This window comes from Microcebus murinus, unplaced genomic scaffold (assembly GCF_040939455.1).
Source record: "Microcebus murinus isolate Inina unplaced genomic scaffold, M.murinus_Inina_mat1.0 scaf006_hap2_Mmur4.0, whole genome shotgun sequence".
Lineage (NCBI taxonomy): Eukaryota > Metazoa > Chordata > Mammalia > Primates > Cheirogaleidae > Microcebus > Microcebus murinus.
The window spans coordinates 1,078,780-1,091,140 of NW_027438952.1; the positions used below are offsets into that span (position 1 = coordinate 1,078,780).

The 12,361-nt window shown below is 61.7% G+C and overlaps 3 pseudogenes; all 3 read right to left on the bottom strand.

Moving 5' to 3' along the window:
• Positions 1-922: 922 nt before the first annotated feature.
• On the bottom strand, positions 923-1,041 carry LOC142866654 (uncharacterized; annotated as a pseudogene).
• Positions 1,042-4,886: 3,845 nt separating this feature from the next.
• On the bottom strand, positions 4,887-5,005 carry LOC142866655 (uncharacterized; annotated as a pseudogene).
• Positions 5,006-8,855: 3,850 nt separating this feature from the next.
• On the bottom strand, positions 8,856-8,974 carry LOC142866657 (uncharacterized; annotated as a pseudogene).
• Between the last annotated feature and the right edge of the window lie 3,387 nt (positions 8,975-12,361).

The following is a 12,361-nucleotide window of genomic DNA, read 5'->3' on the forward strand; positions in this document are numbered from 1 at the left end:
AACACATGTCACCTGAATACTTGTACTCCCATCATCTGCTTGAAAAGAGAGAGAAAAGAAAATGCAATAATAGAGGCCGGGCGCGGTGGCTCACGCCTGTAATCCTAGCTCTTGGGAGGCCGAGGCGGGTGGATTGCTCAAGGTCAGGAGTTCAAAACCAGCCTGAGCAAGAGCGAGACCCCGTCTCTACTATAAATAGAAAGAAATTGATTGGCCAACTGATATATATATATATATAAAAAAAAATTAGCCGGGCATAGTGGCGCATGCCTGTAGTCCCAGCTACTCGGGAGGCTGAGGCAGAAGGATCACTCGAGCCCAGGAGTTTGAGGTTGCTGTGAGCTAGGGTGACGCCACGGCACTCACTCTAGCCTGGACAACAAAGTGAGACTCTGTCTCAAAAAAAAAAAAAAAAAGAAAAAAAAAAAAAAGAAAATGCAATAATAGAGGTAAGAGACACTTTTTAAAAATAATGAATCCGAAGAGAAAAGTAAAAGGAGGCCTGTGGAGCAGGTCTGGGTGTGACTCCGGATCCCCCAACATCAGGTGCCACCACCAAAGATTCCTACGTGGAGCCCGTAGAACCCCAAAAGCAACGGGACGAGTTCTGGTCACATACTCCCTCAAAATGACATCCTGGCCTTCTTCTGGAACTCCCTCCCCTCTCAGACTCTCAAGGTTTCCTCCAGCGTGTCGGTTCCCACAGAGCAGACCTTTGGTCTGAGACCTGACAGTCCAGATGCCACGCGTGCTGCCGCGTGGCGGCGGTGTCGCGGCTTGGGACAAGAGGAGGCCCCACGGTGCGGGCTGGGGCGCCAGGCACAGCGGCGGGCGCTGAGGGTGGGGGTGACCCCCACCCCGGGCCGCCGCCGCGCTCCCAGAAAGGGGACAGAACGAGAGGCAAAAAAAAAAAAAAAGCCGCCGCCTAGGGCACCCGTGATTCCCGGGCGGTCTCCCATCCAAGTACTAACGAGGCCCGACCCTGCTTAGCTTCCGAGACCAGAGGAGATGGGGGGCGTTCAGGGTGGTGTGGCCCTAGACGGCGGAGGGCGCACCTGCCCCGCTCAAGAAGCCGAGCCTCTCTGCGCTTCCCCGCCGCCGCCTCCCGCCCCAGGCCCCGCGCCGGGCCGGGCCTGTTGAGTTCGCCGGCGGCCGGGTCCGGCGGGCTCCGAGGGACCGGGGTGATGGGCGGGGCGGGGCGGGGCGGGGGGCTGTCTCTCTCTACACACACACACACTCACACTCACTCACACTCACACAAGATGCGCCTCCACGGCTGGACTCGCCAAGGTGGAGACCTTCCAGCCCCCCTCCTCTCCCCGCCTGGCCTCCTTCACCTACCCGCCGCCCACCCCCAGCGCGTCGCCGCCGCTGACTGCGCACGCCCCGGCGCTCGCCCTCTGACCCCAGCCAGGGGCCGCCCTCCCCCACAACCGCTTTCAGCTGTGCCCCCCTCCCCCCGCCCTGTGGGTGGGCTGCCGCCTATTCCCCCGGGCCAGGACTGGGGCACAGCGCAAGGGGGAGGGGAGCGAGTGTATGGGGCATCTCTCTCTGGGGATGTGTCCCATGGGTGGGGTGGGGTGGGGTGGCGTGGTTTGTGGGGCGCTGAAGAAATCAGTCCCCTCCATCTCCCACCTCTGGAAAACGCCCAAGCCCTTGGAGAACTGCCGGCACCGCTACCGTGGGGGCCGGGACCCTCCTCTGTGTCCTCCTGTGGCCCAGTCCAAGGGGCCTGGGCCTGGCCGGGGCTGCATTGGACCCCGACCACCCTGGCGTGTGGACTCGCCAAAAATCGGCCATTAGATATTGGATTCCAGCTTCCTTGAGGTCATTTCACTAATGAGTGCACCGGAAAGAGTTTCCTAATCCATCTGTGAGGGTGGCAACTGAAAGAGAATTTGAAAGCTGACAGAATAGGCGAGGGAAGGCATAGGAGATTTCCACACCCAGCAAGGAAGCCTTTCCCGAAATGGAAGAAAGAAACGAGCAAACAGAGACACCGGTAGCCCGCCCGGATCAGAGTCTGCCCCCGAGAGAAAGCACCCTGACCAGGTTCACCCGTGGGTGGGTGGCGAGCTAGCGGCATTCAGAAGAGCGAGGCCCGCAGTCTGTGCGGAAGACACCTGCACTCGGGTGTGTGTGGCGGCGCGATTCCCAAGCAGCTCCAGATGTTAAACCAAGGAGAAGCCAGGGAGTTCCCAACGCCCCAGGTGTCCTCAGCCCACGACTGGCTGCTGTGGGAATGCGAAGCCCGGCTCCTTGTCTCAGAGCGGGGTTCCCAGGAGGATCAGGCTGAAGCTGGGACTTGGCCGCAAAGTGTCCCCTCGCATGGCCACCCCCTTCCCCTTCCTGCTCCTCTACTCCTGGTGCCCCTCCATCCAGGGGCCAGACCTTAAAGAGTCACCGCAAGAGAATCCTGGTCCCAAAGGAGCCTTCTGGGGGACCGGTGCTGAGAGAGGTTGTGGGCATGGCCCGCTGGGGCTCTGCCCGACCCAGGGCTGAGAGACGCAACCTCCCAGCTCTGGGTCCCTGCAGGAAGTGTTGGCAAGCACAGGGCCAGTCCTCCAAAGGCCCAGGTACAGGGAGCCCAGGCCAAGCAGCCTGTGGAAGAAGCCACTTGCCGTGCCACCCCGGGAACAGGACTGCAGGCCCCGGCCCTTCCCACCTCCTCCTCCTCCTCTTCCCCCCCACCCCCCGCCCCCACCCCTCCACCGACATGGCACAGGGCTCAGAGACACCTCAGACCCTTGCTACCCAAAGTGCAAAGGGCATCGGTTGCTCCTCCAAACCCCCCGCCCAGCAGACCACGTTGTCCAGCCAGCCCCCGGGCCTCCCTGGGGTGCCCAGCACAAAAGTGCAGACACCCACCGGACCCTCAGTCTCAGTTTTCGGATGTTTTTGCCACTCTAAGGACCCGCAGGCCAGCTGGGCCTTCGGGCAGGACAGAGAGCCCCGGAATCCGACGTGGAGAGCTGCGTGTACGTCCCCATCAGGAGGCGGTCCCCACCTCCGGGGCTCTCCCCTTGCGGGGAGCAGCAGCCCCAGGGCCTCAGGCAAGACACCAGGCTGGGCCCCCCCACGGCACAGCGGGGGGGGGGAGGGGGCACAGCGGGGGGGGGGGGCACGTTCCCCGCACAAGCGCCTTAGGGACGGCTGCTGGAGACTGCTGCGGCCACCCTGCTGCCGGGTTTCTGGAGGGCTTCCTGGAAGCAGCGTCCACACCAAGCCCTTGGAAGGCCCAGGCGACGGAGGAGCCAGCCGGTCAGGCAGGGGCCGAGGACGGTGAGAGGCCGGGCGGGAAGGAGCATGTCAGGCAGGGGCAGAGGACGGTGACAGGCCGGGCGGGAAGGAGCCGGTCAGGCGGGGGCCCAGGACAGTGACGGGCCTGGCCGGGGAGGAGCGAGTCAGGCAGGGGCAGAGGAGACGGGCTGGGTAAGGGTTAGGGTTACAGTTAGGGCACAATTCACAATCGCAAAGATGTGGAAGCGACCCGAGTGCCCATCCATCCAGGAGTGCATTAATAAAATGTGGCGCGTGGACACCACGGAGTGCCATTCGGCTGTGAGGAGCAGCGGTGAGAGGGCACCTCTCGTGTTCTCCTGGCCAGAGCTGGAACCCGTTCCAGTAAGCCAAGTATCCCAAGAATGGACACACGAGCACCACGTGAGCGCGCTCACCGGCAAATTGGTACGAACGGATGGACACCTAAGTGGACAGAGAGGAATCCCCTTCCTCGGGTGGGTGTCGGGCGGGTGGGGGGAGGGGATGGGCATACACATCCATTAGGAATGGGGTGGGTGCGCACCGACTGGGGCATGGGCGCACTTGAAGCTAATGACCCGAGGGGGGAGGCTGGGAGAGGGCAACGTACCCGACCTTAACATTGGTACCCCCACAATACGCTGGAGGTATACAACATGAGAGTTAAATGAATAAGAACACAGGGGGGAGGGGGGCACGGGCAACACATGTCACCTGAATACTTGTACTCCCATCATCTGCTTGAAAAGAGAGAGAAAAGAAAATGCAATAATAGAGGCCGGGCGCGGTGGCTCACGCCTGTAATCCTAGCTCTTGGGAGGCCGAGGCGGGTGGATTGCTCAAGGTCAGGAGTTCAAAACCAGCCTGAGCAAGAGCGAGACCCCGTCTCTACTATAAATAGAAAGAAATTGATTGGCCAACTGATATATATATATATATAAAAAAAAATTAGCCGGGCATAGTGGCGCATGCCTGTAGTCCCAGCTACTCGGGAGGCTGAGGCAGAAGGATCACTCGAGCCCAGGAGTTTGAGGTTGCTGTGAGCTAGGGTGACGCCACGGCACTCACTCTAGCCTGGACAACAAAGTGAGACTCTGTCTCAAAAAAAAAAAAAAAAAAGAAAAAAAAAAAAAAGAAAATGCAATAATAGAGGTAAGAGACACTTTTTAAAAATAATGAATCCGAAGAGAAAAGTAAAAGGAGGCCTGTGGAGCAGGTCTGGGTGTGACTCCGGATCCCCCAACATCAGGTGCCACCACCAAAGATTCCTACGTGGAGCCCGTAGAACCCCAAAAGCAACGGGACGAGTTCTGGTCACATACTCCCTCAAAATGACATCCTGGCCTTCTTCTGGAACTCCCTCCCCTCTCAGACTCTCAAGGTTTCCTCCAGCGTGTCGGTTCCCACAGAGCAGACCTTTGGTCTGAGACCTGACAGTCCAGATGCCACGCGTGCTGCCGCGTGGCGGCGGTGTCGCGGCTTGGGACAAGAGGAGGCCCCACGGTGCGGGCTGGGGCGCCAGGCACAGCGGCGGGCGCTGAGGGTGGGGGTGACCCCCACCCCGGGCCGCCGCCGCGCTCCCAGAAAGGGGACAGAACGAGAGGCAAAAAAAAAAAAAAAGCCGCCGCCTAGGGCACCCGTGATTCCCGGGCGGTCTCCCATCCAAGTACTAACGAGGCCCGACCCTGCTTAGCTTCCGAGACCAGAGGAGATGGGGGGCGTTCAGGGTGGTGTGGCCCTAGACGGCGGAGGGCGCCCCTGCCCCGCTCAAGAAGCCGAGCCTCTCTGCGCTTCCCCGCCGCCGCCTCCCGCCCCAGGCCCCGCGCCGGGCCGGGCCTGTTGAGTTCGCCGGCGGCCGGGTCCGGCGGGCTCCGAGGGACCGGGGTGATGGGCGGGGCGGGGCGGGGCGGGGGGCTGTCTCTCTCTACACACACACACACTCACACTCACTCACACTCACACAAGATGCGCCTCCACGGCTGGACTCGCCAAGGTGGAGACCTTCCAGCCCCCCTCCTCTCCCCGCCTGGCCTCCTTCACCTACCCGCCGCCCACCCCCAGCGCGTCGCCGCCGCTGACTGCGCACGCGCCCGGCGCTCGCCCTCTGACCCCAGCCAGGGGCCGCCCTCCCCCACAACCGCTTTCAGCTGTGCCCCCCTCCCCCCGCCCTGTGGGTGGGCTGCCGCCTATTCCCCCGGGCCAGGGCTGGGGCACAGCGCAAGGGGGAGGGGAGCGAGTGTATGGGGCATCTCTCTCTGGGGATGTGTCCCATGGGTGGGGTGGGGTGGGGTGGGGTGGCGTGGTTTGTGGGGCGCTGAAGAAATCAGTCCCCTCCATCTCCCACCTCTGGAAAACGCCCAAGCCCTTGGAGAACTGCCGGCACCGCTACCGTGGGGGCCGGGACCCTCCTCTGTGTCCTCCTGTGGCCCAGTCCAAGGGGCCTGGGCCTGGCCGGGGCTGCATTGGACCCCGACCACCCTGGCGTGTGGACTCGCTAAAAATCGGCGATTAGATATTGGATTCCAGCTTCCTTGAGGTCATTTCACTAATGAGTGCACCGGAAAGAGTTTCCTAATCCATCTGTGAGGGTGGCAACTGAAAGAGAATTTGAAAGCTGACAGAATAGGCGAGGGAAGGCATAGGAGATTTCCACACCCAGCAAGGAAGCCTTTCCCGAAATGGAAGAAAGAAACGAGCAAACAGAGACACCGGTAGCCCGCCCGGATCAGAGTCTGCCCCCGAGAGAAAGCACCCTGACCAGGTTCACCCGTGGGTGGGTGGCGAGCTAGCGGCATTCAGAAGAGCGAGGCCCGCAGTCTGTGCGGAAGACACCTGCACTCGGGTGTGTGTGGCGGCGCGATTCCCAAGCAGCTCCAGATGTTAAACCAAGGAGAAGCCAGGGAGTTCCCAACGCCCCAGGTGTCCTCAGCCCACGACTGGCTGCTGTGGGAATGCGAAGCCCGGCTCCTTGTCTCAGAGCGGGGTTCCCAGGAGGATCAGGCTGAAGCTGGGACTTGGCCGCAAAGTGTCCCCTCGCATGGCCACCCCCTTCCCCTTCCTGCTCCTCTACTCCTGGTGCCCCTCCATCCAGGGGCCAGACCTTAAAGAGTCACCGCAAGAGAATCCTGGTCCCAAAGGAGCCTTCTGGGGGACCGGTGCTGAGAGAGGTTGTGGGCATGTCCCGCTGGGGCTCTGCCCGACCCAGGGCTGAGAGACGCAACCTCCCAGCTCTGGGTCCCTGCAGGAAGTGTTGGCAAGCACAGGGCCAGTCCTCCAAAGGCCCAGGTACAGGGAGCCCAGGCCAAGCAGCCTGTGGAAGAAGCCACTTGCCGTGCCACCCCGGGAACAGGACTGCAGGCCCCGGCCCTTCCCACCTCCTCCTCCTCCTCTTCCCCCCCACCCCCCGCCCCCACCCCTCCACCGACATGGCACAGGGCTCAGAGACACCTCAGACCCTTGCTACCCAAAGTGCAAAGGGCATCGGTTGCTCCTCCAACCCCCCCGCCCAGCAGACCACGTTGTCCAGCCAGCCCCCGGGCCTCCCTGGGGTGCCCAGCACAAAAGTGCAGACACCCACCGGACCCTCAGTCTCAGTTTTCGGATGTTTTTGCCACTCTAAGGACCCGCAGGCCAGCTGGGCCTTCGGGCAGGACAGAGAGCCCCGGAATCCGACGTGGAGAGCTGCGTGTACGTCCCCATCAGGAGGCGGTCCCCACCTCCGGGGCTCTCCCCTTGCGGGGAGCAGCAGCCCCAGGGCCTCAGGCAAGACACCAGGCTGGGCCCCCCCACGGCACAGCGGGGGGGGGGGGAGGGGGCACAGCGGGGGGGGGCACGTTCCCCGCACAAGCGCCTTAGGGACGGCTGCTGGAGACTGCTGCGGCCACCCTGCTGCCGGGTTTCTGGAGGGCTTCCTGGAAGCAGCGTCCACACCAAGCCCTTGGAAGGCCCAGGCGACGGAGGAGCCAGCCGGTCAGGCAGGGGCCGAGGACGGTGAGAGGCCGGGCGGGAAGGAGCATGTCAGGCAGGGGCAGAGGACGGTGACAGGCCGGGCGGGAAGGAGCCGGTCAGGCGGGGGCCCAGGACAGTGACGGGCCTGGCCGGGGAGGAGCGAGTCAGGCAGGGGCAGAGGAGACGGGCTGGGTAAGGGTTAGGGTTACAGTTAGGGCACAATTCACAATCGCAAAGATGTGGAAGCGACCCGAGTGCCCATCCATCCAGGAGTGCATTAATAAAATGTGGCGCGTGGACACCACGGAGTGCCATTCGGCTGTGAGGAGCAGCGGTGAGAGGGCACCTCTCGTGTTCTCCTGGCCAGAGCTGGAACCCGTTCCAGTAAGCCAAGTATCCCAAGAATGGACACACGAGCACCACGTGAGCGCGCTCACCGGCAAATTGGTACGAACGGATGGACACCTAAGTGGACAGAGAGGAATCCCCTTCCTCGGGTGGGTGTCGGGCGGGTGGGGGGAGGGGATGGGCATACACATCCATTAGGAATGGGGTGGGTGCGCACCGACTGGGGCATGGGCGCACTTGAAGCTAATGACCCGAGGGGGGAGGCTGGGAGAGGGCAACGTACCCGACCTTAACATTGGTACCCCCACAATACGCTGGAGGTATACAACATGAGAGGTAAATGAATAAGAACACAGGGGGGAGGGGGGCACGGGCAACACATGTCACCTGAATACTTGTACTCCCATCATCTGCTTGAAAAGAGAGAGAAAAGAAAATGCAATAATAGAGGCCGGGCGCGGTGGCTCACGCCTGTAATCCTAGCTCTTGGGAGGCCGAGGCGGGTGGATTGCTCAAGGTCAGGAGTTCAAAACCAGCCTGAGCAAGAGCGAGACCCCGTCTCTACTATAAATAGAAAGAAATTGATTGGCCAACTGATATATATATATATATAAAAAAAAATTAGCCGGGCATAGTGGCGCATGCCTGTAGTCCCAGCTACTCGGGAGGCTGAGGCAGAAGGATCACTCGAGCCCAGGAGTTTGAGGTTGCTGTGAGCTAGGGTGACGCCACGGCACTCACTCTAGCCTGGACAACAAAGTGAGACTCTGTCTCAAAAAAAAAAAAAAAAAAGAAAAAAAAAAAAAAGAAAATGCAATAATAGAGGTAAGAGACACTTTTTAAAAATAATGAATCCGAAGAGAAAAGTAAAAGGAGGCCTGTGGAGCAGGTCTGGGTGTGACTCCGGATCCCCCAACATCAGGTGCCACCACCAAAGATTCCTACGTGGAGCCCGTAGAACCCCAAAAGCAACGGGACGAGTTCTGGTCACATACTCCCTCAAAATGACATCCTGGCCTTCTTCTGGAACTCCCTCCCCTCTCAGACTCTCAAGGTTTCCTCCAGCGTGTCGGTTCCCACAGAGCAGACCTTTGGTCTGAGACCTGACAGTCCAGATGCCACGCGTGCTGCCGCGTGGCGGCGGTGTCGCGGCTTGGGACAAGAGGAGGCCCCACGGTGCGGGCTGGGGCGCCAGGCACAGCGGCGGGCGCTGAGGGTGGGGGTGACCCCCACCCCGGGCCGCCGCCGCGCTCCCAGAAAGGGGACAGAACGAGAGGCAAAAAAAAAAAAAAAGCCGCCGCCTAGGGCACCCGTGATTCCCGGGCGGTCTCCCATCCAAGTACTAACGAGGCCCGACCCTGCTTAGCTTCCGAGACCAGAGGAGATGGGGGGCGTTCAGGGTGGTGTGGCCCTAGACGGCGGAGGGCGCCCCTGCCCCGCTCAAGAAGCCGAGCCTCTCTGCGCTTCCCCGCCGCCGCCTCCCGCCCCAGGCCCCGCGCCGGGCCGGGCCTGTTGAGTTCGCCGGCGGCCGGGTCCGGCGGGCTCCGAGGGACCGGGGTGATGGGCGGGGCGGGGCGGGGCGGGGGGCTGTCTCTCTCTACACACACACACACTCACACTCACTCACACTCACACAAGATGCGCCTCCACGGCTGGACTCGCCAAGGTGGAGACCTTCCAGCCCCCCTCCTCTCCCCGCCTGGCCTCCTTCACCTACCCGCCGCCCACCCCCAGCGCGTCGCCGCCGCTGACTGCGCACGCGCCCGGCGCTCGCCCTCTGACCCCAGCCAGGGGCCGCCCTCCCCCACAACCGCTTTCAGCTGTGCCCCCCTCCCCCCGCCCTGTGGGTGGGCTGCCGCCTATTCCCCCGGGCCAGGGCTGGGGCACAGCGCAAGGGGGAGGGGAGCGAGTGTATGGGGCATCTCTCTCTGGGGATGTGTCCCATGGGTGGGGTGGGGTGGGGTGGGGTGGCGTGGTTTGTGGGGCGCTGAAGAAATCAGTCCCCTCCATCTCCCACCTCTGGAAAACGCCCAAGCCCTTGGAGAACTGCCGGCACCGCTACCGTGGGGGCCGGGACCCTCCTCTGTGTCCTCCTGTGGCCCAGTCCAAGGGGCCTGGGCCTGGCCGGGGCTGCATTGGACCCCGACCACCCTGGCGTGTGGACTCGCCAAAAATCGGCCATTAGATATTGGATTCCAGCTTCCTTGAGGTCATTTCACTAATGAGTGCACCGGAAAGAGTTTCCTAATCCATCTGTGAGGGTGGCAACTGAAAGAGAATTTGAAAGCTGACAGAATAGGCGAGGGAAGGCATAGGAGATTTCCACACCCAGCAAGGAAGCCTTTCCCGAAATGGAAGAAAGAAACGAGCAAACAGAGACACCGGTAGCCCGCCCGGATCAGAGTCTGCCCCCGAGAGAAAGCACCCTGACCAGGTTCACCCGTGGGTGGGTGGCGAGCTAGCGGCATTCAGAAGAGCGAGGCCCGCAGTCTGTGCGGAAGACACCTGCACTCGGGTGTGTGTGGCGGCGCGATTCCCAAGCAGCTCCAGATGTTAAACCAAGGAGAAGCCAGGGAGTTCCCAACGCCCCAGGTGTCCTCAGCCCACGACTGGCTGCTGTGGGAATGCGAAGCCCGGCTCCTTGTCTCAGAGCGGGGTTCCCAGGAGGATCAGGCTGAAGCTGGGACTTGGCCGCAAAGTGTCCCCTCGCATGGCCACCCCCTTCCCCTTCCTGCTCCTCTACTCCTGGTGCCCCTCCATCCAGGGGCCAGACCTTAAAGAGTCACCGCAAGAGAATCCTGGTCCCAAAGGAGCCTTCTGGGGGACCGGTGCTGAGAGAGGTTGTGGGCATGGCCCGCTGGGGCTCTGCCCGACCCAGGGCTGAGAGACGCCACCTCCCAGCTCTGGGTCCCTGCAGGAAGTGTTGGCAAGCACAGGGCCAGTCCTCCAAAGGCCCAGGTACAGGGAGCCCAGGCCAAGCAGCCTGTGGAAGAAGCCACTTGCCGTGCCACCCCGGGAACAGGACTGCAGGCCCCGGCCCTTCCCACCTCCTCCTCCTCCTCTTCCCCCCCACCCCCCGCCCCCACCCCTCCACCGACATGGCACAGGGCTCAGAGACACCTCAGACCCTTGCTACCCAAAGTGCAAAGGGCATCGGTTGCTCCTCCAAACCCCCCGCCCAGCAGACCACGTTGTCCAGCCAGCCCCCGGGCCTCCCTGGGGTGCCCAGCACAAAAGTGCAGACACCCACCGGACCCTCAGTCTCAGTTTTCGGATGTTTTTGCCACTCTAAGGACCCGCAGGCCAGCTGGGCCTTCGGGCAGGACAGAGAGCCCCGGAATCCGACGTGGAGAGCTGCGTGTACGTCCCCATCAGGAGGCGGTCCCCACCTCCGGGGCTCTCCCCTTGCGGGGAGCAGCAGCCCCAGGGCCTCAGGCAAGACACCAGGCTGGGCCCCCCCACGGCACAGCGGGGGGGGGAGGGGGCACAGCGGGGGGGGGGGGCACGTTCCCCGCACAAGCGCCTTAGGGACGGCTGCTGGAGACTGCTGCGGCCACCCTGCTGCCGGGTTTCTGGAGGGCTTCCTGGAAGCAGCGTCCACACCAAGCCCTTGGAAGGCCCAGGCGACGGAGGAGCCAGCCGGTCAGGCAGGGGCCGAGGACGGTGAGAGGCCGGGCGGGAAGGAGCATGTCAGGCAGGGGCAGAGGACGGTGACAGGCCGGGCGGGAAGGAGCCGGTCAGGCGGGGGCCCAGGACAGTGACGGGCCTGGCCGGGGAGGAGCGAGTCAGGCAGGGGCAGAGGAGACGGGCTGGGTAAGGGTTAGGGTTACAGTTAGGGCACAATTCACAATCGCAAAGATGTGGAAGCGACCCGAGTGCCCATCCATCCAGGAGTGCATTAATAAAATGTGGCGCGTGGACACCACGGAGTGCCATTCGGCTGTGAGGAGCAGCGGTGAGAGGGCACCTCTCGTGTTCTCCTGGCCAGAGCTGGAACCCGTTCCAGTAAGCCAAGTATCCCAAGAATGGACACACGAGCACCACGTGAGCGCGCTCACCGGCAAATTGGTACGAACGGATGGACACCTAAGTGGACAGAGAGGAATCCCCTTCCTCGGGTGGGTGTCGGGCGGGTGGGGGGAGGGGATGGGCATACACATCCATTAGGAATGGGGTGGGTGCGCACCGACTGGGGCATGGGCGCACTTGAAGCTAATGACCCGAGGGGGGAGGCTGGGAGAGGGCAACGTACCCGACCTTAACATTGGTACCCCCACAATACGCTGGAGGTATACAACATGAGAGGTAAATGAATAAGAACACAGGGGGGAGGGGGGCACGGGCAACACATGTCACCTGAATACTTGTACTCCCATCATCTGCTTGAAAAGAGAGAGAAAAGAAAATGCAATAATAGAGGCCGGGCGCGGTGGCTCACGCCTGTAATCCTAGCTCTTGGGAGGCCGAGGCGGGTGGATTGCTCAAGGTCAGGAGTTCAAAACCAGCCTGAGCAAGAGCGAGACCCCGTCTCTACTATAAATAGAAAGAAATTGATTGGCCAACTGATATATATATATATATAAAAAAAAATTAGCCGGGCATAGTGGCGCATGCCTGTAGTCCCAGCTACTCGGGAGGCTGAGGCAGAAGGATCACTCGAGCCCAGGAGTTTGAGGTTGCTGTGAGCTAGGGTGACGCCACGGCACTCACTCTAGCCTGGACAACAAAGTGAGACTCTGTCTCAAAAAAAAAAAAAAAAAAGAAAAAAAAAAAAAAGAAAATGCAATAATAGAGGTAAGAGACA